This window comes from Ambystoma mexicanum, chromosome 4p, assembly GCF_040938575.1.
Source record: "Ambystoma mexicanum isolate Mex_15411 chromosome 4p, UKY_AmexF1_1, whole genome shotgun sequence".
In the NCBI taxonomy this organism is placed as follows: Eukaryota; Metazoa; Chordata; class Amphibia; order Caudata; family Ambystomatidae; genus Ambystoma; species Ambystoma mexicanum.
Genome location: NC_090927.1, coordinates 843,564,587 through 843,580,507, shown reverse-complemented (window position 1 = coordinate 843,580,507; position 15,921 = coordinate 843,564,587). Strand labels below are relative to the sequence as shown.

Sequence of the window (15,921 nt, the reverse complement as noted above, 5' to 3'; positions counted from 1 at the left end):
AGTTCAGGAAGTGAGCCATTTCGCAATTGCCTTTCAAAACTGCAAGGTCTAGCCGACTAGATGCTTAAAAGTACAAAACTCACAAGGCTCAGAGCCTACGGCCACACCACACTGAATGCGCCCGATCTCGTCTGATCTCGGAAGCTAAGCAGTGTCGGGCCTCGTTAGTACCTGGATGGGAGACCGCCTGGGAATACCAGGTGCTGTAGGCTTTTTTGTGCTCCAAGTTCAGGAAGTGAGCCATTTCACAATTGCCTTTCAAAACTGCAAGGTCTAGCCGACTAGATGCTTAAAAGTACAAAACTCACTAGGCCCAAAGCCTACGGCCACACCACACTGAATGCGTCTGATCTCGGAAGCTAAGCAGTGTCCGGCCTCGTTAGTACCTGGATGAGAGACCGCCTGGGAATACCAGGTGCTGTAGGCTTTTTTGTGCTCCAAGTTCAGGAAGTGAGCCATTTCACAATTGCCTTTCAAAACTGCAAGGTCTAGCCGACTAGATGCTTAAAAGTACAAAACTCACTAGGCCCAGAGCCTACGGCCACACCACACTGAATGCGCCCGATCTCGGAAGCTAAGGAGGGTCTGGCCTAGTTAGTACCTGGATGGGAGACTGCCTGGGAATACCAGGTGCTGTAGGCTTTTTTGTGCTCCATGATTAGTAATTGCACAACTTCTCAATTATTTTTCAAATTTGGTATGTTTCCAAAATAATTGTATCCCGTTTTATAGCGGAAATGTTGGACAACATCATGAGGGCTGGAGCTACCTTTTTACATAGAATTAGCATACAGGTAGTGTGTTCATGGGTAATAAATCGACTTTCACATGTAATGCAGTACAGAGAATATTGAGTCCTTCAAGAGGCATGAAAGAAAACCATTATTGTGTTGATTGTTCTCTCCACCTCCCTGCAACAGACACAGGATGGATGAATTAAAGTTATCCTACCAGACATAGGAGTCCTGAATGGGCCCACCAGTCTTATATATCTCGCCTGATCGAGCCTGATCGAGCGATGAGCGTGGTATCATGTTGCAAGTGGCTGCATGGCTTAGCTTACTAAATGCAAATGCATAAGAGTAATATTCTTAGCACTCCTAGAGCCTACGGCCACACCACACTGAATGCACCCAATCTCGTCTGATCTCGGAAGTTAAGCAGTATCAGGCCTAGTTAGTACCTGGATGGGAGACCGCCTGGGAATACCAGGTGCTGTAGGCTTTTTTGTGCTCCAAGTTCAGGAAGTGAGCCCTTTCTCAATTGCCTTTTAAAACTGCAAGGTCTAGCAGACTAGATGCTTAAAAGTACAAAACTCACAAGGCCCAGAGCCTACGGCCACACCACACTGAATGCGCCCGATCTCGTCTGATCTCGGAAGCTAAGCAGTGTCGGGCCTCTTTAGTACCTGGATGGGAGACCGCCTGGGAATACCAGGTGCTGTAGGCTTTTTTGTGCTCCAAGTTCAGGAAGTGAGCCATTTCACAATTGCCTTTCAAAACTGCAAGGTCTAGCCGACTAGATGCTTAAAAGTACAAAACTCACTAGGCCCAGAGCCTACGGCCACACCACACTGAATGCGCCTGATCTCGGAAGCTAAGCAGGGTCGGGCCTAGTTAGTACCTGGATGGGAGACTGCGTGGGAATACCAGGTGCTGTAGGCTTTTTTGTGCTCCATGATTAGTAATTGCGCAACTTCTCAATTATTTTTCAAATTTGGTATGTTTCCAAAATAATTGTATCCCGTTTTATAGCGGAAATGTTGGACAACATCATGAGGGCTGGAGCTACCTTTTTACATAGAATTAGCATACAGGTAGTGTGTTCATGGGTAATAAATCGACTTTCACATGTAATGCAGTACAGAGAATATTGAGTCCTTCAAGAGGCATGAAAGAAAACCATTATTGTGTTGATTGTTCTCTCCACCTCCCTGCAACAGACACAGGATGGATGAATTAAAGTTATCCTACCAGACATAGGAGTCCTGAATGGGCCCACCAGTCTTATATATCGAGCCTGATCGAGCGATGAGCGTGGTATCATGTTGCAAGTGGCTGCATGGCTTAGCTTACTAAATGCAAATGCATAAGAGTAATATTCTTAGCATTCCTAGAGCCTATGGCCACACCACACTGAATGCACCCGATCTCGTCTGATCTTGGAAGTTAAGCAGTGTCAGGCCTAGTTAGTACCTGGATGGGAGACCGCCTGGGAATACCAGGTGCTGTAGGCTTTTTTGTGCTCCAAGTTCAGGAAGTGAGCCCTTTCTCAATTGCCTTTTAAAACTGCAAGGTCTAGCCGACTAGATGCTTAAAAGTACAAAACTCACTAGGCCCAGAGCCTACGGCCACACCACACTGAATGCGCCTGATCTCGTCTGATCTCAGAAGCTAAGCAGTGTCGGGCCTAGTTAGTACCTGGATGGGAGACCACCTGGGAATACCAGGTGCTGTAGGCTTTTTTGTACTCCAAGTTCAGGAAGTGAGCCATTTCTCAATTGCCTTTCAAAACTGCAAGGTCTAGCCGACTAGATGCTTAAAAGTACAAAACTCACAAGGCTCAGAGCCTACGGCCACACCACACTGAATGCGCCTGATCTCGTCTGATCTCGGAAGCTAAGCAGTGTCGGGCCTCGTTAGTACCTGGATGGGAGACCACCTGGGAATACCAGGTGCTGTAGGCTTTTTTGTGCTCCAAGTTCAGGAAGTGAGCCATTTCTCAATTGCCTTTCAAAACTGCAAGGTCTAGCTGACTAGATGCTTAAAAGTACAAAACTCACTAGGCCCAGAGCCTACGGCCACACCACACTGATTGCGCCCGATCTCGTCTGATCTCGGAAGCTAAGCAGTGTCGGGCCTAGTTAGTACCTGGATGGGAGACCACCTGGGAATACCAGGTGCTGTAGGCTTTTTTGTGCTCCAAGTTCAGGAAGTGAGCCATTTCACAATTGCCTTTCAAAACTGCAAGGTCTAGCCGACTAGATGCTTAAAAGTACAAAACTCACAAGGCCCAGAGCCTACGGCCACACCACACTGAATGCGTCTGATCTCGGAAGCTAAGCAGTGTCGGGCCTCGTTAGTACCTGGATGGGAGGCGGCCTGGGAATACCAGGTGCTGTAGGCTTTTTTGTGCTCCAAGTTCAGGAAGTGAGCCATTTCACAATTGCCTTTCAAAACTGCAAGGTCTAGCCGACTAGATGCTTAAAAGTACAAAACTCACTAGGCCTAGAGCCTACGGCCACACCACACTGAATGCGCCCGATCTCGGAAGCTAAGCAGGGTCGGGCCTAGTTAGTACCTGGATGGGAGACTGCCTGGGAATACCAGGTGCTGTAGGCTTTTTTGTGCTCCATGATTAGTAATTGCGCAACTTCTCAATTATTTTTCAAATTTGGTATGTTTCCAAAATAATTGTATCCCGTTTTATAGCGGAAATGTTGGACAACATCATGAGGGCTGGAGCTACCTTTTTACATAGAATTAGCATACAGGTAGTGTGTTCATGGGTAATAAATCGACTTTCACATGTAATGCAGTACAGAGAATATTGAGTCCTTCAAGAGGCATGAAAGAAAACCATTATTGTGTTGATTGTTCTCTCCACCTCCCTGCAACAGACACAGGATGGATGAATTAAAGTTATCCTACCAGACATAGGAGTCCTGAATGGGCCCACCAGTCTTATATATCTCGCCTGATCGAGCCTGATCGAGCGATGAGCGTTGTATCATGTTGCAAGTGGCTGCATGGCTTAGCTTACTAAATGCAAATGCATAAGAGTAATATTCTTAGCATTCCTAGAGCCTACGGCCACACCACACTGAATGCACCCGATCTCGTCTGATCTTGGAAGTTAAGCAGTGTCAGGCCTAGTTAGTACCTGGATGGGAGACCGCCTGGGAATACCAGGTGCTGTAGGCTTTTTTGTGCTCCAAGTTCAGGAAGTGAGCCCTTTCTCAATTGCCTTTTAAAACTGCAAGGTCTAGCCGACTAGATGCTTAAAAGTACAAAACTCACTAGGCCCAGAGCCTACGGCCACACCACACTGAATGCGCCTGATCTCGTTTGATCTCAGAAGCTAAGCAGTGTCGGGCCTAGTTAGTACCTGGATGGGAGACCGCCTGGGAATACCAGGTGCTGTAGGCTTTTTTGTGCTCCAAGTTCAGGAAGTGAGCCATTTCACAATTGCCTTTCAAAACTGCAAGGTCTAGCCGACTAGATGCTTAAAAGTACAAAACTCACAAGGCCCAGAGCCTACGGCCACACCACACTGAATGCGTCTGATCTCGTCTGATCTCGGAAGCTAAGCAGTGTTGGGCCTCGTTAGTACCTGGATGGGAGACCGCCTGGGAATACCAGGTGCTGTAGGCTTTTTTGTGCTCCAAGTTCAGGAAGTGAGCCATTTCACAATTGCCTTTCAAAACTGCAAGGTCTAGCCGACTAGATGCTTAAAAGTACAAAACTCACAAGGCCCAGAGCCTACGGCCACACCACACTGAATGCGTCTGATCTCGGAAGCTAAGCAGTGTCCGGCCTCGTTAGTACCTGGATGGGAGACCGCCTGGGAATACCAGGTGCTGTAGGCTTTTTTGTGCTCCAAGTTCTGGAAGTGAGCCATTTCACAATTGCCTTTCAAAACTGCAAGGTCTAGCCGACTAGATGCTTAAAAGTACAAAACTCACTATGCCCAGAGCCTACGGCCACACCACACTGAATGCGCCCGATCTCGGAAGCTAAGCAGGGTCGGGCCTAGTTAGTACCTGGATGGGAGACTGCCTGGGAATATCAGGTGCTGTAGGCTTTTTTGTGCGTCATGATTAGTAATTGCACAACTTCTCAATTATTTTTCAAATTTGGTATGTTTCCAAAATAATTGTATCCCGTTTTATAGCGGAAATGTTGGACAACATCATGAGGGCTGGAGCTACCTTTTTACATAGAATTAGCATACAGGTAGTGTGTTCTTGGGTAATAAATCGACTTTCACATGTAATGCAGTACAGAGAATATTGAGTCCTTCAAGAGGCATGAAAGAAAACCATTATTGTGTTGATTGTTCTCTCCACCTCCCTGCAACAGACACAGGATGGATGAATTAAAGTTATCCTACCAGACATAGGAGTCCTGAATGGGCCCACCAGTCTTATATATCTCGCCTGATCGAGCCTGATCGAGCGATGAGCGTGGTATCATGTTGCAAGTGGCTGCATGGCTTAGCTTACTAAATGCAAATGCATAAGAGTAATATTCTTAGCATTCCTAGAGCCTACGGCCACACCACACTGAATGCACCCAATCTCGTCTGATCTCGGAAGTTAAGCAGTGTCAGGCCTAGTTAGTACCTGGATGGGAGACCGCCTGGGAATACCAGGTGCTGTAGGCTTTTTTGTGCTCCAAGTTCAGGAAGTGAGCCCTTTCTCAATTGCCTTTTAAAACTGCAAGGTCTAGCCGACTAGATGCTTAAAAGTACAAAACTCACTAGGACCAGAGCCTACGGCCACACCACACTGAATGCGCCTGATCTCGTCTGATCTCAGAAGCTAAGCAGTGTCGGGCCTAGTTAGTACCTGGATGGGAGACCACCTGGGAATACCAGGTGCTGTAGGCTTTTTTGTGCTCCAAGTTCAGGAAGTGAGCCATTTCACAATTCCCTTTCAAAACTGCAAGGTCTAGCCGACTAGATGCTTAAAAGTACAAAACTCACTAGGCCCAGAGCCTACGGCCACACCACACTGAATGCGCCCGATCTCGGAAGCTAAGCAGGGTCGGGCCTAGTTAGTACCTGGATGGGAGACTGCCTGGGAATACCAGGTGCTGTAGGCTTTTTTGTGCTCCATGATTAGTAATTGCGCAACTTCTCAATTATTTTTCAAATTTGGTATGTTTCCAAAATAATTGTATCCCGTTTTATAGCGGAAATGTTGGACAACATCATGAGGCATGAGGGCTGGAGCTACCTTTTTACATAGAATTAGCATACAGGTAGTGTGTTCATGGGTAATAAATCGACTTTCACATGTAATGCAGTACAGAGAATATTGAGTCCTTCAAGAGGCATGAAAGAAAACCATTATTGTGTTGATTGTTCTCTCCACCTCCCTGCAACAGACACAGGATGGATGAATTAAAGTTATCCTACCAGACATAGGAGTCCTGAATGGGCCCACCAGTCTTATATATCTCGCCTGATCGAGCCTGATCGAGCGATGAGCGTGGTATCATGTTGCAAGTGGCTGCATGGCTTAGCTTACTAAATGCAAATGCATAAGAGTAATATTCTTAGCATTCCTAGAGCCTACGGCCACACCACACTGAATGCACCCGATCTCGTCTGATCTCAGAAGCTAAGCAGTGTCGGGCCTAGTTAGTACCTGGATGGGAGACCGCCTGGGAATACCAGGTGCTGTAGGCTTTTTTGTACTCCAAGTTCAGGAAGTGAGCCATTTCTCAATTGCCTTTCAAAACTGCAAGGTCTAACAGACTAGATGCTTAAAAGTACAAAACTCACAAGGCCCAGAGCCTACGGCCACACCACACTGAATGCGCCCGATCTCGTCTGATCTCGGAAGCTAAGCAGTGTCGGGCCTCTTTAGTACCTGGATGGGAGACCGTCTGGGAATACCAGGTGCTGTAGGCTTTTTTGTGCTCCAAGTTCAGGAAGTGAGCCATTTCACAATTGCCTTTCAAAACTGCAAGGTCTAGCCGACTAGATGCTTAAAAGTACAAAACTCACTAGGCCCAGAGCCTACGGCCACACCACACTGAATGCGCCTGATCTCGGAAGCTAAGCAGGGTCGGGCCTAGTTAGTACCTGGATGGGAGACTGCCTGGGAATACCAGGTGCTGTAGGCTTTTTTGTGCTCCATGATTAGTAATTGCGCAACTTCTCAATTATTTTTCAAATTTGGTATGTTTCCAAAATAATTGTATCCCGTTTTATAGCGGAAATGTTGGACAACATCATGAGGGCTGGAGCTACCTTTTTACATAGAATTAGCATACAGGTAGTGTGTTCATGGGTAATAAATCGACTTTCACATGTAATGCAGTACAGAGAATATTGAGTCCTTCAAGAGGCATGAAAGAAAACCATTATTGTGTTGATTGTTCTCTCCACCTCCCTGCAACAGACACAGGATGGATGAATTAAAGTTATCCTACCAGACATAGGAGTCCTGAATGGGCCCACCAGTCTTATATATCTCGCCTGATCGAGCCTGATCGAGCGATGAGCGTGGTATCATGTTGCAAGTGGCTGCATGGCTTAGCTTACTAAATGCAAATGCATAAGAGTAATATTCTTAGCATTCCTAGAGCCTACGGCCACACCACACTGAATGCACCCGATCTCGTCTGATCTCGGAAGTTAAGCAGTGTCAGGCCTAGTTAGTACCTGGATGGGAGACCGCCTGGGAATACCAGGTGCTGTAGGCTTTTTTGTGCTCCAAGTTCAGGAAGTGAGCCCTTTCTCAATTGCCTTTTAAAACTGCAAGGTCTAGCCGACTAGATGCTTAAAAGTACAAAACTCACTAGGCCCAGAGCCTACGGCCACACCACACTGAATGCGCCTGATCTCGTCTGATCTCAGAAGCTAAGCAGTGTCGGGCCTAGTTAGTACCTGGATGGGAGACCGCCTGGGAATACCAGGTGCTGTAGGCTTTTTTGTACTCCAAGTTCAGGAAGTGAGCCATTTCTCAATTGCCTTTCAAAACTGCAAGGTCTAGCCGACTAGATGCTTAAAAGTACAAAACTCACAAGGCTCAGAGCCTACGGCCACACCACACTGAATGCGCCCGATCTCGTCTGATCTCGGAAGCTAAGCAGTGTCGGGCCTCGTTAGTACCTGGATGGGAGACGGCCTGGGAATACCAGGTGCTGTAGGCTTTTTTGTGCTCCAAGTTCAGGAAGTGAGCCATTTCTCAATTGCCTTTCAAAACTGCAAGGTCTAGCTGACTAGATGCTTAAAAGTACAAAACTCACTAGGCCCAGAGCCTACGGCCACACCACACTGATTGCGCCCGATCTCGTCTGATCTCGGAAGCTAAGCAGTGTCGGGCCTAGTTAGTACCTGGATGGGAGACCACCTGGGAATACCAGGTGCTGTAGGCTTTTTTGTGCTCCAAGTTCAGGAAGTGAGCCATTTCACAATTGCCTTTCAAAACTGCAAGGTCTAGCCGACTAGATGCTTAAAAGTACAAAACTCACAAGGCCCAGAGCCTACGGCCACACCACACTGAATGCGTCTGATCTCGGAAGCTAAGCAGTGTCGGGCCTCGTTAGTACCTGGATGGGAGACCGCCTGGGAATACCAGGTGCTGTAGGCTTTTTTGTGCTCCAAGTTCAGGAAGTGAGCCATTTCACAATTGCCTTTCAAAACTGCAAGGTCTAGCCGACTAGATGCTTAAAAGTACAAAACTCACTAGGCCTAGAGCCTACGGCCACACCACACGGAATGCGCCCGATCTCGGAAGCTTAGCAGGGTCGGGCCTAGTTAGTACTTGGATGGGAGACTGCCTGGGAATACCAGGTGCTGAAGGCTTTTTTGTGCTCCATGATTAGTAATTGCGCAACTTCTCAATTATTTTTCAAATTTGGTATGTTTCCAAAATAATTGTATCCCGTTTTATAGCGGAAATGTTGGACAACATCATGAGGGCTGGAGCTACCTTTTTACATAGAATTAGCATACAGGTAGTGTGTTCATGGGTAATAAATCGACTTTCACATGTAATGCAGTACAGAGAATATTGAGTCCTTCAAGAGGCATGAAAGAAAACCATTATTGTGTTGATTGTTCTCTCCACCTCCCTGCAACAGACACAGGATGGATGAATTAAAGTTATCCTACCAGACATAGGAGTCCTGAATGGGCCCACCAGTCTTATATATCTCGCCTGATCGAGCCTGATCGAGCGATGAGCGTGGTATCATGTTGCAAGTGGCTGCATGGCTTAGCTTACTAAATGCAAATGCATAAGAGTAATATTCTTAGCATTCCTAGAGCCTACGGCCACACCACACTGCATGCACCCGATCTCGTCTGATCTTGGAAGTTAAGCAGTGTCAGGCCTAGTTAGTACCTGGATGGGAGACCGCCTGGGAATACCAGGTGCTGTAGGCTTTTTTGTGCTCCAAGTTCAGGAAGTGAGCCCTTTCTCAATTGCCTTTTAAAACTGCAAGGTCTAGCCGACTAGATGCTTAAAAGTACAAAACTCACTAGGCCCAGAGCCTACGGCCACACCACACTGAATGCGCCTGATCTCGTCTGATCTCAGAAGCTAAGCAGTGTCGGGCCTAGTTAGTACCTGGATGGGAGACCGCCTGGGAATACCAGGTGCTGTAGGCTTTTTTGTACTCCAAGTTCAGGAAGTGAGCCATTTCTCAATTGCCTTTCAAAACTGCAAGGTCTAGCCGACTAGATGCTTAAAAGTACAAAACTCACAAGGCCCAGAGCCTACGGCCACACCACACTGAATGCGCCCGATCTCGTCTGATCTCAGAAGCTAAGCAGTGTCGGGCCTCGTTAGTACCTGGATGGGAGACCGCCTGGGAATACCAGGTGCTGTAGGCTTTTTTGTGCTCCAAGTTCAGGAAGTGAGCCATTTCACAATTGCCTTTCAAAACTGCAAGGTCTAGCCGACTAGATGCTTAAAAGTACAAAACTCACAAGGCCCAGAGCCTACGGCCACACCACACTGAATGCGTCTGATCTCGGAAGCTAAGCAGTGTCCGGCCTCGTTAGTACCTGGATGGGAGACCACCTGGGAATACCAGGTGCTGTAGGCTTTTTTGTGCTCCAAGTTCAGGAAGTGAGCCATTTCACAATTGCCTTTCAAAACTGCAAGGTCTAGCCGACTAGATGCTTAAAAGTACAAAACTCACTATGCCCAGAGCCTACGGCCACACCACACTGAATGCGCCCGATCTCGGAAGCTAAGCAGGGTCGGGCCTAGTTAGTACCTGGATGGGAGACTGCCTGGGAATATCAGGTGCTGTAGGCTTTTTTGTGCTCCATGATTAGTAATTGCACAACTTCTCAATTATTTTTCAAATTTGGTATGTTTCCAAAATAATTGTATCCCGTTTTATAGCGGAAATGTTGGACAACATCATGAGGGCTGGAGCTACCTTTTTACATAGAATTAGCATACAGGTAGTGTGTTCATGGGTAATAAATCGACTTTCACATGTAATGCAGTACAGAGAATATTGAGTCCTTCAAGAGGCATGAAAGAAAACCATTATTGTGTTGATTGTTCTCTCCACCTCCCTGCAACAGACACAGGATGGATGAATTAAAGTTATCCTACCAGACATAGGAGTCCTGAATGGGCCCACCAGTCTTATATATCTCGCCTGATCGAGCCTGATCGAGCGATGAGCGTGGTATCATGTTGCAAGTGGCTGCATGGCTTAGCTTACTAAATGCAAATGCATAAGAGTAATATTCTTAGCATTCCTAGAGCCTACGGCCACACCACACTGAATGCACCCGATCTCGTCTGATCTTGGAAGTTAAGCAGTGTCAGGCCTAGTTAGTACCTGGATGGGAGACCGCCTGGGAATACCAGGTGCTGTAGGCTTTTTTGTGCTCCAAGTTCAGGAAGTGAGCCCTTTCTCAATTGCCTTTTAAAACTGCAAGGTCTAGCCGACTAGATGCTTAAAAGTACAAAACTCACTAGGCCCAGAACCTACGGCCACACCACACTGAATGCGCCTGATCTCGTCTGATCTCAGAAGCTAAGCAGTGTTGGGCCTAGTTAGTACCTGGATGGGAGACCGCCTGGGAATACCAGGTGCTGTAGGCTTTTTTGTACTCCAAGTTCAGGAAGTGAGCCATTTCGCAATTGCATTTCAAAACTGCAAGGTCTAGCCGACTAGATGCTTAAAAGTACAAAACTCACAAGGCTCAGAACCTACGGCCACACCACACTGAATGCGCCCGATCTCGTCTGATCTCGGAAGCTAAGCAGTGTCGGGCCTCGTTAGTACCTGGATGGGAGACCGCCTGGGAATACCAGGTGCTGTAGGCTTTTTTGTGCTCCAAGTTCAGGAAGTGAGCCATTTCACAATTGCCTTTCAAAACTGCAAGGTCTAGCCGACTAGATGCTTAAAAGTACAAAACTCACGAGGCCCAAAGCCTACGGCCACACCACACTGAATGCGTCTGATCTCGGAAGCTAAGCAGTGTCCGGCCTCGTTAGTACCTGGATGAGAGACCGCCTGGGAATACCAGGTGCTGTAGGCTTTTTTGTGCTCCAAGTTCAGGAAGTGAGCCATTTCACAATTGCCTTTCAAAACTGCAAGGTCTAGCCGACTAGATGCTTAAAAGTACAAAACTCACTAGGCCCAGAGCCTACGGCCACACCACACTGAATGCGCCCGATCTCGGAAGCTAAGCAGGGTCGGGCCTAGTTAGTACCTGGATGGGAGACTGCCTGGGAATACCAGGTGCTGTAGGCTTTTTTGTGCTCCATGATTAGTAATTGCACAACTTCTCAATTATTTTTCAAATTTGGTATGTTTCCAAAATAATTGTATCCCGTTTTATAGCGGAAATGTTGGACAACATCATGAGGGCTGGAGCTACCTTTTTACATAGAATTAGCATACAGGTAGTGTGTTCATGGGTAATAAATCGACTTTCACATGTAATGCAGTACAGAGAATATTGAGTCCTTCAAGAGGCATGAAAGAAAACCATTATTGTGTTGATTGTTCTCTCCACCTCCCTGCAACAGACACAGGATGGATGAATTAAAGTTATCCTACCAGACATAGGAGTCCTGAATGGGCCCACCAGTCTTATATATCTCGCCTGATCGAGCCTGATCGAGCGATGAGCGTGGTATCATGTTGCAAGTGGCTGCATGGCTTAGCTTACTAAATGCAAATGCATAAGAGTAATATTCTTAGCACTCCTAGAGCCTACGGCCACACCACACTGAATGCACCCAATCTCGTCTGATCTCGGAAGTTAAGCAGTGTCAGGCCTAGTTAGTACCTGGATGGGAGACCGCCTGGGAATACCAGGTGCTGTAGGCTTTTTTGTGCTCCAAGTTCAGGAAGTGAGCCCTTTCTCAATTGCCTTTTAAAACTGCAAGGTCTAGCAGACTAGATGCTTAAAAGTACAAAACTCACAAGGCCCAGAGCCTACGGCCACACCACACTGAATGCGCCCGATCTCGTCTGATCTCGGAAGCTAAGCAGTGTCGGGCCTCTTTAGTACCTGGATGGGAGACCGCCTGGGAATACCAGGTGCTGTAGGCTTTTTTGTGCTCCAAGTTCAGGAAGTGAGCCATTTCACAATTGCCTTTCAAAACTGCAAGGTCTAGCCGACTAGATGCTTAAAAGTACAAAACTCACTAGGCCCAGAGCCTACGGCCACACCACACTGAATGCGCCTGATCTTGGAAGCTAAGCAGGGTCGGGCCTAGTTAGTACCTGGATGGGAGACTGCGTGGGAATACCAGGTGCTGTAGGCTTTTTTGTGCTCCATGATTAGTAATTGCGCAACTTCTCAATTATTTTTCAAATTTGGTATGTTTCCAAAATAATTGTATCCCGTTTTATAGCGGAAATGTTGGACAACATCATGAGGGCTGGAGCTACCTTTTTACATAGAATTAGCATACAGGTAGTGTGTTCATGGGTAATAAATCGACTTTCACATGTAATGCAGTACAGAGAATATTGAGTCCTTCAAGAGGCATGAAAGAAAACCATTATTGTGTTGATTGTTCTCTCCACCTCCCTGCAACAGACACAGGATGGATGAATTAAAGTTATCCTACCAGACATAGGAGTCCTGAATGGGCCCACCAGTCTTATATATCGAGCCTGATCGAGCGATGAGCGTGGTATCATGTTGCAAGTGGCTGCATGGCTTAGCTTACTAAATGCAAATGCATAAGAGTAATATTCTTAGCATTCCTAGAGCCTACGGCCACACCACACTGAATGCACCCGATCTCGTCTGATCTTGGAAGTTAAGCAGTGTCAGGCCTAGTTAGTACCTGGATGGGAGACCGCCTGGGAATACCAGGTGCTGTAGGCTTTTTTGTGCTCCAAGTTCAGGAAGTGAGCCATTTCACAATTGCCTTTCAAAACTGCAAGGTCTAGCCGACTAGATGCTTAAAAGTACAAAACTCACTAGGCCCAGAGCCTACGGCCACACCACACTGAATGCGCCTGATCTCGTCTGATCTCAGAAGCTAAGCAGTGTCGGGCCTAGTTAGTACCTGGATGGGAGACCACCTGGGAATACCAGGTGCTGTAGGCTTTTTTGTACTCCAAGTTCAGGAAGTGAGCCATTTCTCAATTGCCTTTCAAAACTGCAAGGTCTAGCCGACTAGATGCTTAAAAGTACAAAACTCACAAGGCTCAGAGCCTACGGCCACACCACACTGAATGCGCCTGATCTCGTCTGATCTCGGAAGCTAAGCAGTGTCGGGCCTCGTTAGTACCTGGATGGGAGACCGCCTGGGAATACCAGGTGCTGTAGGCTTTTTTGTGCTCCAAGTTCAGGAAGTGAGCCATTTCTCAATTGCCTTTCAAAACTGCAAGGTCTAGCTGACTAGATGCTTAAAAGTACAAAACTCACTAGGCCCAGAGCCTACGGCCACACCACACTGATTGCGCCCGATCTCGTCTGATCTCGGAAGCTAAGCAGTGACGGGCCTAGTTAGTACCTGGATGGGAGACCACCTGGGAATACCAGGTGCTGTAGGCTTTTTTGTGCTCCAAGTTCAGGAAGTGAGCCATTTCACAATTGCCTTTCAAAACTGCAAGGTCTAGCCGACTAGATGCTTAAAAGTACAAAACTCACAAGGCCCAGAGCCTACGGCCACACCACACTGAATGCGTCTGATCTCGGAAGCTAAGCAGTGTCGGGCCTCGTTAGTACCTGGATGGGAGACGGCCTGGGAATACCAGGTGCTGTAGGCTTTTTTGTGCTCCAAGTTCAGGAAGTGAGCCATTTCACAATTGCCTTTCAAAACTGCAAGGTCTAGCCGACTAGATGCTTAAAAGTACAAAACTCACTAGGCCTAGAGCCTACGGCCACACCACACTGAATGCGCCCGATCTCGGAAGCTAAGCAGGGTCGGGCCTAGTTAGTACCTGGATGGGAGACTGCCTGGGAATACCAGGTGCTGTAGGCTTTTTTGTGCTCCATGATTAGTAATTGCGCAACTTCTCAATTATTTTTCAAATTTGGTATGTTTCCAAAATAATTGTATCCCGTTTTATAGCGGAAATGTTGGACAACATCATGAGGGCTGGAGCTACCTTTTTACATAGAATTAGCATACAGGTAGTGTGTTCATGGGTAATAAATCGACTTTCACATGTAATGCAGTACAGAGAATATTGAGTCCTTCAAGAGGCATGAAAGAAAACCATTATTGTGTTGATTGTTCTCTCCACCTCCCTGCAACAGACACAGGATGGATGAATTAAAGTTATCCTACCAGACATAGGAGTCCTGAATGGGCCCACCAGTCTTATATATCTCGCCTGATCGAGCCTGATCGAGCGATGAGCGTTGTATCATGTTGCAAGTGGCTGCATGGCTTAGCTTACTAAATGCAAATGCATAAGAGTAATATTCTTAGCATTCCTAGAGCCTACGGCCACACCACACTGAATGCACCCGATCTCGTCTGATCTTGGAAGTTAAGCAGTATCAGGCCTAGTTAGTACCTGGATGGGAGACCGCCTGGGAATACCAGGTGCTGTAGGCTTTTTTGTGCTCCAAGTTCAGGAAGTGAGCCCTTTCTCAATTGCCTTTTAAAACTGCAAGGTCTAGCCGACTAGATGCTTAAAAGTACAAAACTCACTAGGCCCAGAGCCTACGGCCACACCACACTGAATGCGCCTGATCTCGTTTGATCTCAGAAGCTAAGCAGTGTCGGGCCTAGTTAGTACCTGGATGGGAGACCGCCTGGGAATACCAGGTGCTGTAGGCTTTTTTGTACTCCAAGTTCAGGAAGTGAGCCATTTCTCAATTGCCTTTCAAAACTGCAAGGTCTAGCCGACTAGATGCTTAAAAGTACAAAACTCACAAGGCCCAGAGCCTACGGCCACACCACACTGAATGCGCCCGATCTCGTCTGATCTCGGAAGCTAAGCAGTGTTGGGCCTCGTTAGTACCTGGATGGGAGACCGCCTGGGAATACCAGGTGCTGTAGGCTTTTTTGTGCTCCAAGTTCAGGAAGTGAGCCATTTCACAATTGCCTTTCAAAACTGCAAGGTCTAGCCGACTAGATGCTTAAAAGTACAAAACTCACAAGGCCCAGAGCCTACGGCCACACCACACTGAATGCGTCTGATCTCGGAAGCTAAGCAGTGTCCGGCCTCGTTAGTACCTGGATGGGAGACCGCCTGGGAATACCAGGTGCTGTAGGCTTTTTTGTGCTCCAAGTTCTGGAAGTGAGCCATTTCACAATTGCCTTTCAAAACTGCAAGGTCTAGCCGACTAGATGCTTAAAAGTACAAAACTCACTATGCCCAGAGCCTACGGCCACACCACACTGAATGCGCCCGATCTCGGAAGCTAAGCAGGGTCGGGCCTAGTTAGTACCTGGATGGGAGACTGCCTGGGAATATCAGGTGCTGTAGGCTTTTTTGTGCGTCATGATTAGTAATTGCACAACTTCTCAATTATTTTTCAAATTTGGTATGTTTCCAAAATAATTGTATCCCGTTTTATAGCGGAAATGTTGGACAACATCATGAGGGCTGGAGCTACCTTTTTACATAGAATTAGCATACAGGTAGTGTGTTCTTGGGTAATAAATCGACTTTCACATGTAATGCAGTACAGAGAATATTGAGTCCTTCAAGAGGCATGAAAGAAAACCATTATTGTGTTGATTGTTCTCTCCACCTCCCTGCAACAGACACAGGATGGATGAAT

General features: G+C 47.0%; 33 non-coding genes and 20 pseudogenes across 33 annotated transcripts; all 53 read left to right on the top strand.

Moving 5' to 3' along the window:
* The first annotated feature begins 93 nt into the window (after window positions 1-93).
* Window positions 94-212, top strand: LOC138461983 (5S ribosomal RNA). The gene has a single exon (XR_011264586.1). It is a non-coding gene; the product is annotated as a 5S ribosomal RNA (ribosomal RNA).
* A 106-nt stretch (window positions 213-318) lies between these two features.
* On the top strand, window positions 319-427 carry LOC138459891 (5S ribosomal RNA; annotated as a pseudogene).
* A 106-nt stretch (window positions 428-533) lies between these two features.
* LOC138459700 (5S ribosomal RNA) lies at window positions 534-642 on the top strand (annotated as a pseudogene).
* Window positions 643-1,105: 463 nt separating this feature from the next.
* On the top strand, window positions 1,106-1,224 carry LOC138455067 (5S ribosomal RNA). Its single transcript, XR_011261712.1, has one exon. It is a non-coding gene; the product is annotated as a 5S ribosomal RNA (ribosomal RNA).
* A 106-nt stretch (window positions 1,225-1,330) lies between these two features.
* On the top strand, window positions 1,331-1,449 carry LOC138463539 (5S ribosomal RNA). Its single transcript, XR_011266126.1, has one exon. It is a non-coding gene; the product is annotated as a 5S ribosomal RNA (ribosomal RNA).
* Window positions 1,450-1,555: 106 nt separating this feature from the next.
* Window positions 1,556-1,664, top strand: LOC138458171 (5S ribosomal RNA; annotated as a pseudogene).
* Window positions 1,665-2,117: 453 nt separating this feature from the next.
* Window positions 2,118-2,236, top strand: LOC138465138 (5S ribosomal RNA). Its single transcript, XR_011267712.1, has one exon. It is a non-coding gene; the product is annotated as a 5S ribosomal RNA (ribosomal RNA).
* A 106-nt stretch (window positions 2,237-2,342) lies between these two features.
* LOC138462541 (5S ribosomal RNA) lies at window positions 2,343-2,461 on the top strand. The gene has a single exon (XR_011265136.1). It is a non-coding gene; the product is annotated as a 5S ribosomal RNA (ribosomal RNA).
* A 106-nt stretch (window positions 2,462-2,567) lies between these two features.
* On the top strand, window positions 2,568-2,686 carry LOC138463470 (5S ribosomal RNA). The gene has a single exon (XR_011266056.1). It is a non-coding gene; the product is annotated as a 5S ribosomal RNA (ribosomal RNA).
* A 106-nt stretch (window positions 2,687-2,792) lies between these two features.
* On the top strand, window positions 2,793-2,911 carry LOC138459913 (5S ribosomal RNA). The gene has a single exon (XR_011262693.1). It is a non-coding gene; the product is annotated as a 5S ribosomal RNA (ribosomal RNA).
* A 106-nt stretch (window positions 2,912-3,017) lies between these two features.
* Window positions 3,018-3,126, top strand: LOC138459713 (5S ribosomal RNA; annotated as a pseudogene).
* Window positions 3,127-3,232: 106 nt separating this feature from the next.
* LOC138456736 (5S ribosomal RNA) lies at window positions 3,233-3,341 on the top strand (annotated as a pseudogene).
* A 463-nt stretch (window positions 3,342-3,804) lies between these two features.
* LOC138463568 (5S ribosomal RNA) lies at window positions 3,805-3,923 on the top strand. Its single transcript, XR_011266154.1, has one exon. It is a non-coding gene; the product is annotated as a 5S ribosomal RNA (ribosomal RNA).
* Window positions 3,924-4,029: 106 nt separating this feature from the next.
* Window positions 4,030-4,148, top strand: LOC138461152 (5S ribosomal RNA). Its single transcript, XR_011263786.1, has one exon. It is a non-coding gene; the product is annotated as a 5S ribosomal RNA (ribosomal RNA).
* A 106-nt stretch (window positions 4,149-4,254) lies between these two features.
* On the top strand, window positions 4,255-4,373 carry LOC138453985 (5S ribosomal RNA). The gene has a single exon (XR_011260682.1). It is a non-coding gene; the product is annotated as a 5S ribosomal RNA (ribosomal RNA).
* Window positions 4,374-4,479: 106 nt separating this feature from the next.
* Window positions 4,480-4,588, top strand: LOC138459433 (5S ribosomal RNA; annotated as a pseudogene).
* A 106-nt stretch (window positions 4,589-4,694) lies between these two features.
* Window positions 4,695-4,803, top strand: LOC138457724 (5S ribosomal RNA; annotated as a pseudogene).
* Window positions 4,804-5,266: 463 nt separating this feature from the next.
* LOC138465264 (5S ribosomal RNA) lies at window positions 5,267-5,385 on the top strand. The gene has a single exon (XR_011267838.1). It is a non-coding gene; the product is annotated as a 5S ribosomal RNA (ribosomal RNA).
* Window positions 5,386-5,491: 106 nt separating this feature from the next.
* LOC138462529 (5S ribosomal RNA) lies at window positions 5,492-5,610 on the top strand. Its single transcript, XR_011265124.1, has one exon. It is a non-coding gene; the product is annotated as a 5S ribosomal RNA (ribosomal RNA).
* Window positions 5,611-5,716: 106 nt separating this feature from the next.
* LOC138456735 (5S ribosomal RNA) lies at window positions 5,717-5,825 on the top strand (annotated as a pseudogene).
* Window positions 5,826-6,295: 470 nt separating this feature from the next.
* LOC138462423 (5S ribosomal RNA) lies at window positions 6,296-6,414 on the top strand. Its single transcript, XR_011265020.1, has one exon. It is a non-coding gene; the product is annotated as a 5S ribosomal RNA (ribosomal RNA).
* A 106-nt stretch (window positions 6,415-6,520) lies between these two features.
* On the top strand, window positions 6,521-6,639 carry LOC138464985 (5S ribosomal RNA). The gene has a single exon (XR_011267560.1). It is a non-coding gene; the product is annotated as a 5S ribosomal RNA (ribosomal RNA).
* Window positions 6,640-6,745: 106 nt separating this feature from the next.
* LOC138458021 (5S ribosomal RNA) lies at window positions 6,746-6,854 on the top strand (annotated as a pseudogene).
* Window positions 6,855-7,317: 463 nt separating this feature from the next.
* LOC138461286 (5S ribosomal RNA) lies at window positions 7,318-7,436 on the top strand. The gene has a single exon (XR_011263909.1). It is a non-coding gene; the product is annotated as a 5S ribosomal RNA (ribosomal RNA).
* A 106-nt stretch (window positions 7,437-7,542) lies between these two features.
* On the top strand, window positions 7,543-7,661 carry LOC138464986 (5S ribosomal RNA). The gene has a single exon (XR_011267561.1). It is a non-coding gene; the product is annotated as a 5S ribosomal RNA (ribosomal RNA).
* Window positions 7,662-7,767: 106 nt separating this feature from the next.
* Window positions 7,768-7,886, top strand: LOC138454402 (5S ribosomal RNA). Its single transcript, XR_011261080.1, has one exon. It is a non-coding gene; the product is annotated as a 5S ribosomal RNA (ribosomal RNA).
* A 106-nt stretch (window positions 7,887-7,992) lies between these two features.
* On the top strand, window positions 7,993-8,111 carry LOC138459912 (5S ribosomal RNA). The gene has a single exon (XR_011262692.1). It is a non-coding gene; the product is annotated as a 5S ribosomal RNA (ribosomal RNA).
* A 106-nt stretch (window positions 8,112-8,217) lies between these two features.
* On the top strand, window positions 8,218-8,326 carry LOC138457894 (5S ribosomal RNA; annotated as a pseudogene).
* A 106-nt stretch (window positions 8,327-8,432) lies between these two features.
* Window positions 8,433-8,541, top strand: LOC138459829 (5S ribosomal RNA; annotated as a pseudogene).
* Window positions 8,542-9,004: 463 nt separating this feature from the next.
* Window positions 9,005-9,123, top strand: LOC138465124 (5S ribosomal RNA). The gene has a single exon (XR_011267699.1). It is a non-coding gene; the product is annotated as a 5S ribosomal RNA (ribosomal RNA).
* Window positions 9,124-9,229: 106 nt separating this feature from the next.
* Window positions 9,230-9,348, top strand: LOC138464973 (5S ribosomal RNA). Its single transcript, XR_011267548.1, has one exon. It is a non-coding gene; the product is annotated as a 5S ribosomal RNA (ribosomal RNA).
* Window positions 9,349-9,454: 106 nt separating this feature from the next.
* On the top strand, window positions 9,455-9,573 carry LOC138453847 (5S ribosomal RNA). Its single transcript, XR_011260549.1, has one exon. It is a non-coding gene; the product is annotated as a 5S ribosomal RNA (ribosomal RNA).
* Window positions 9,574-9,679: 106 nt separating this feature from the next.
* On the top strand, window positions 9,680-9,788 carry LOC138459402 (5S ribosomal RNA; annotated as a pseudogene).
* Window positions 9,789-9,894: 106 nt separating this feature from the next.
* LOC138457723 (5S ribosomal RNA) lies at window positions 9,895-10,003 on the top strand (annotated as a pseudogene).
* Window positions 10,004-10,466: 463 nt separating this feature from the next.
* LOC138463567 (5S ribosomal RNA) lies at window positions 10,467-10,585 on the top strand. The gene has a single exon (XR_011266153.1). It is a non-coding gene; the product is annotated as a 5S ribosomal RNA (ribosomal RNA).
* A 106-nt stretch (window positions 10,586-10,691) lies between these two features.
* Window positions 10,692-10,810, top strand: LOC138461848 (5S ribosomal RNA). The gene has a single exon (XR_011264454.1). It is a non-coding gene; the product is annotated as a 5S ribosomal RNA (ribosomal RNA).
* A 106-nt stretch (window positions 10,811-10,916) lies between these two features.
* On the top strand, window positions 10,917-11,035 carry LOC138464206 (5S ribosomal RNA). The gene has a single exon (XR_011266788.1). It is a non-coding gene; the product is annotated as a 5S ribosomal RNA (ribosomal RNA).
* A 106-nt stretch (window positions 11,036-11,141) lies between these two features.
* Window positions 11,142-11,250, top strand: LOC138459890 (5S ribosomal RNA; annotated as a pseudogene).
* A 106-nt stretch (window positions 11,251-11,356) lies between these two features.
* On the top strand, window positions 11,357-11,465 carry LOC138456734 (5S ribosomal RNA; annotated as a pseudogene).
* Window positions 11,466-11,928: 463 nt separating this feature from the next.
* LOC138465263 (5S ribosomal RNA) lies at window positions 11,929-12,047 on the top strand. Its single transcript, XR_011267836.1, has one exon. It is a non-coding gene; the product is annotated as a 5S ribosomal RNA (ribosomal RNA).
* Window positions 12,048-12,153: 106 nt separating this feature from the next.
* On the top strand, window positions 12,154-12,272 carry LOC138463538 (5S ribosomal RNA). The gene has a single exon (XR_011266125.1). It is a non-coding gene; the product is annotated as a 5S ribosomal RNA (ribosomal RNA).
* Window positions 12,273-12,378: 106 nt separating this feature from the next.
* On the top strand, window positions 12,379-12,487 carry LOC138459200 (5S ribosomal RNA; annotated as a pseudogene).
* A 453-nt stretch (window positions 12,488-12,940) lies between these two features.
* On the top strand, window positions 12,941-13,059 carry LOC138463566 (5S ribosomal RNA). Its single transcript, XR_011266152.1, has one exon. It is a non-coding gene; the product is annotated as a 5S ribosomal RNA (ribosomal RNA).
* Window positions 13,060-13,165: 106 nt separating this feature from the next.
* On the top strand, window positions 13,166-13,284 carry LOC138462515 (5S ribosomal RNA). Its single transcript, XR_011265111.1, has one exon. It is a non-coding gene; the product is annotated as a 5S ribosomal RNA (ribosomal RNA).
* A 106-nt stretch (window positions 13,285-13,390) lies between these two features.
* On the top strand, window positions 13,391-13,509 carry LOC138463745 (5S ribosomal RNA). The gene has a single exon (XR_011266330.1). It is a non-coding gene; the product is annotated as a 5S ribosomal RNA (ribosomal RNA).
* Window positions 13,510-13,615: 106 nt separating this feature from the next.
* On the top strand, window positions 13,616-13,734 carry LOC138462451 (5S ribosomal RNA). Its single transcript, XR_011265046.1, has one exon. It is a non-coding gene; the product is annotated as a 5S ribosomal RNA (ribosomal RNA).
* A 106-nt stretch (window positions 13,735-13,840) lies between these two features.
* LOC138459387 (5S ribosomal RNA) lies at window positions 13,841-13,949 on the top strand (annotated as a pseudogene).
* A 106-nt stretch (window positions 13,950-14,055) lies between these two features.
* LOC138456733 (5S ribosomal RNA) lies at window positions 14,056-14,164 on the top strand (annotated as a pseudogene).
* Window positions 14,165-14,627: 463 nt separating this feature from the next.
* LOC138454663 (5S ribosomal RNA) lies at window positions 14,628-14,746 on the top strand. Its single transcript, XR_011261331.1, has one exon. It is a non-coding gene; the product is annotated as a 5S ribosomal RNA (ribosomal RNA).
* A 106-nt stretch (window positions 14,747-14,852) lies between these two features.
* Window positions 14,853-14,971, top strand: LOC138461151 (5S ribosomal RNA). The gene has a single exon (XR_011263785.1). It is a non-coding gene; the product is annotated as a 5S ribosomal RNA (ribosomal RNA).
* Window positions 14,972-15,077: 106 nt separating this feature from the next.
* On the top strand, window positions 15,078-15,196 carry LOC138461178 (5S ribosomal RNA). Its single transcript, XR_011263810.1, has one exon. It is a non-coding gene; the product is annotated as a 5S ribosomal RNA (ribosomal RNA).
* Window positions 15,197-15,302: 106 nt separating this feature from the next.
* LOC138459432 (5S ribosomal RNA) lies at window positions 15,303-15,411 on the top strand (annotated as a pseudogene).
* A 106-nt stretch (window positions 15,412-15,517) lies between these two features.
* Window positions 15,518-15,626, top strand: LOC138457722 (5S ribosomal RNA; annotated as a pseudogene).
* The last annotated feature ends 295 nt before the right edge of the window (window positions 15,627-15,921 follow it).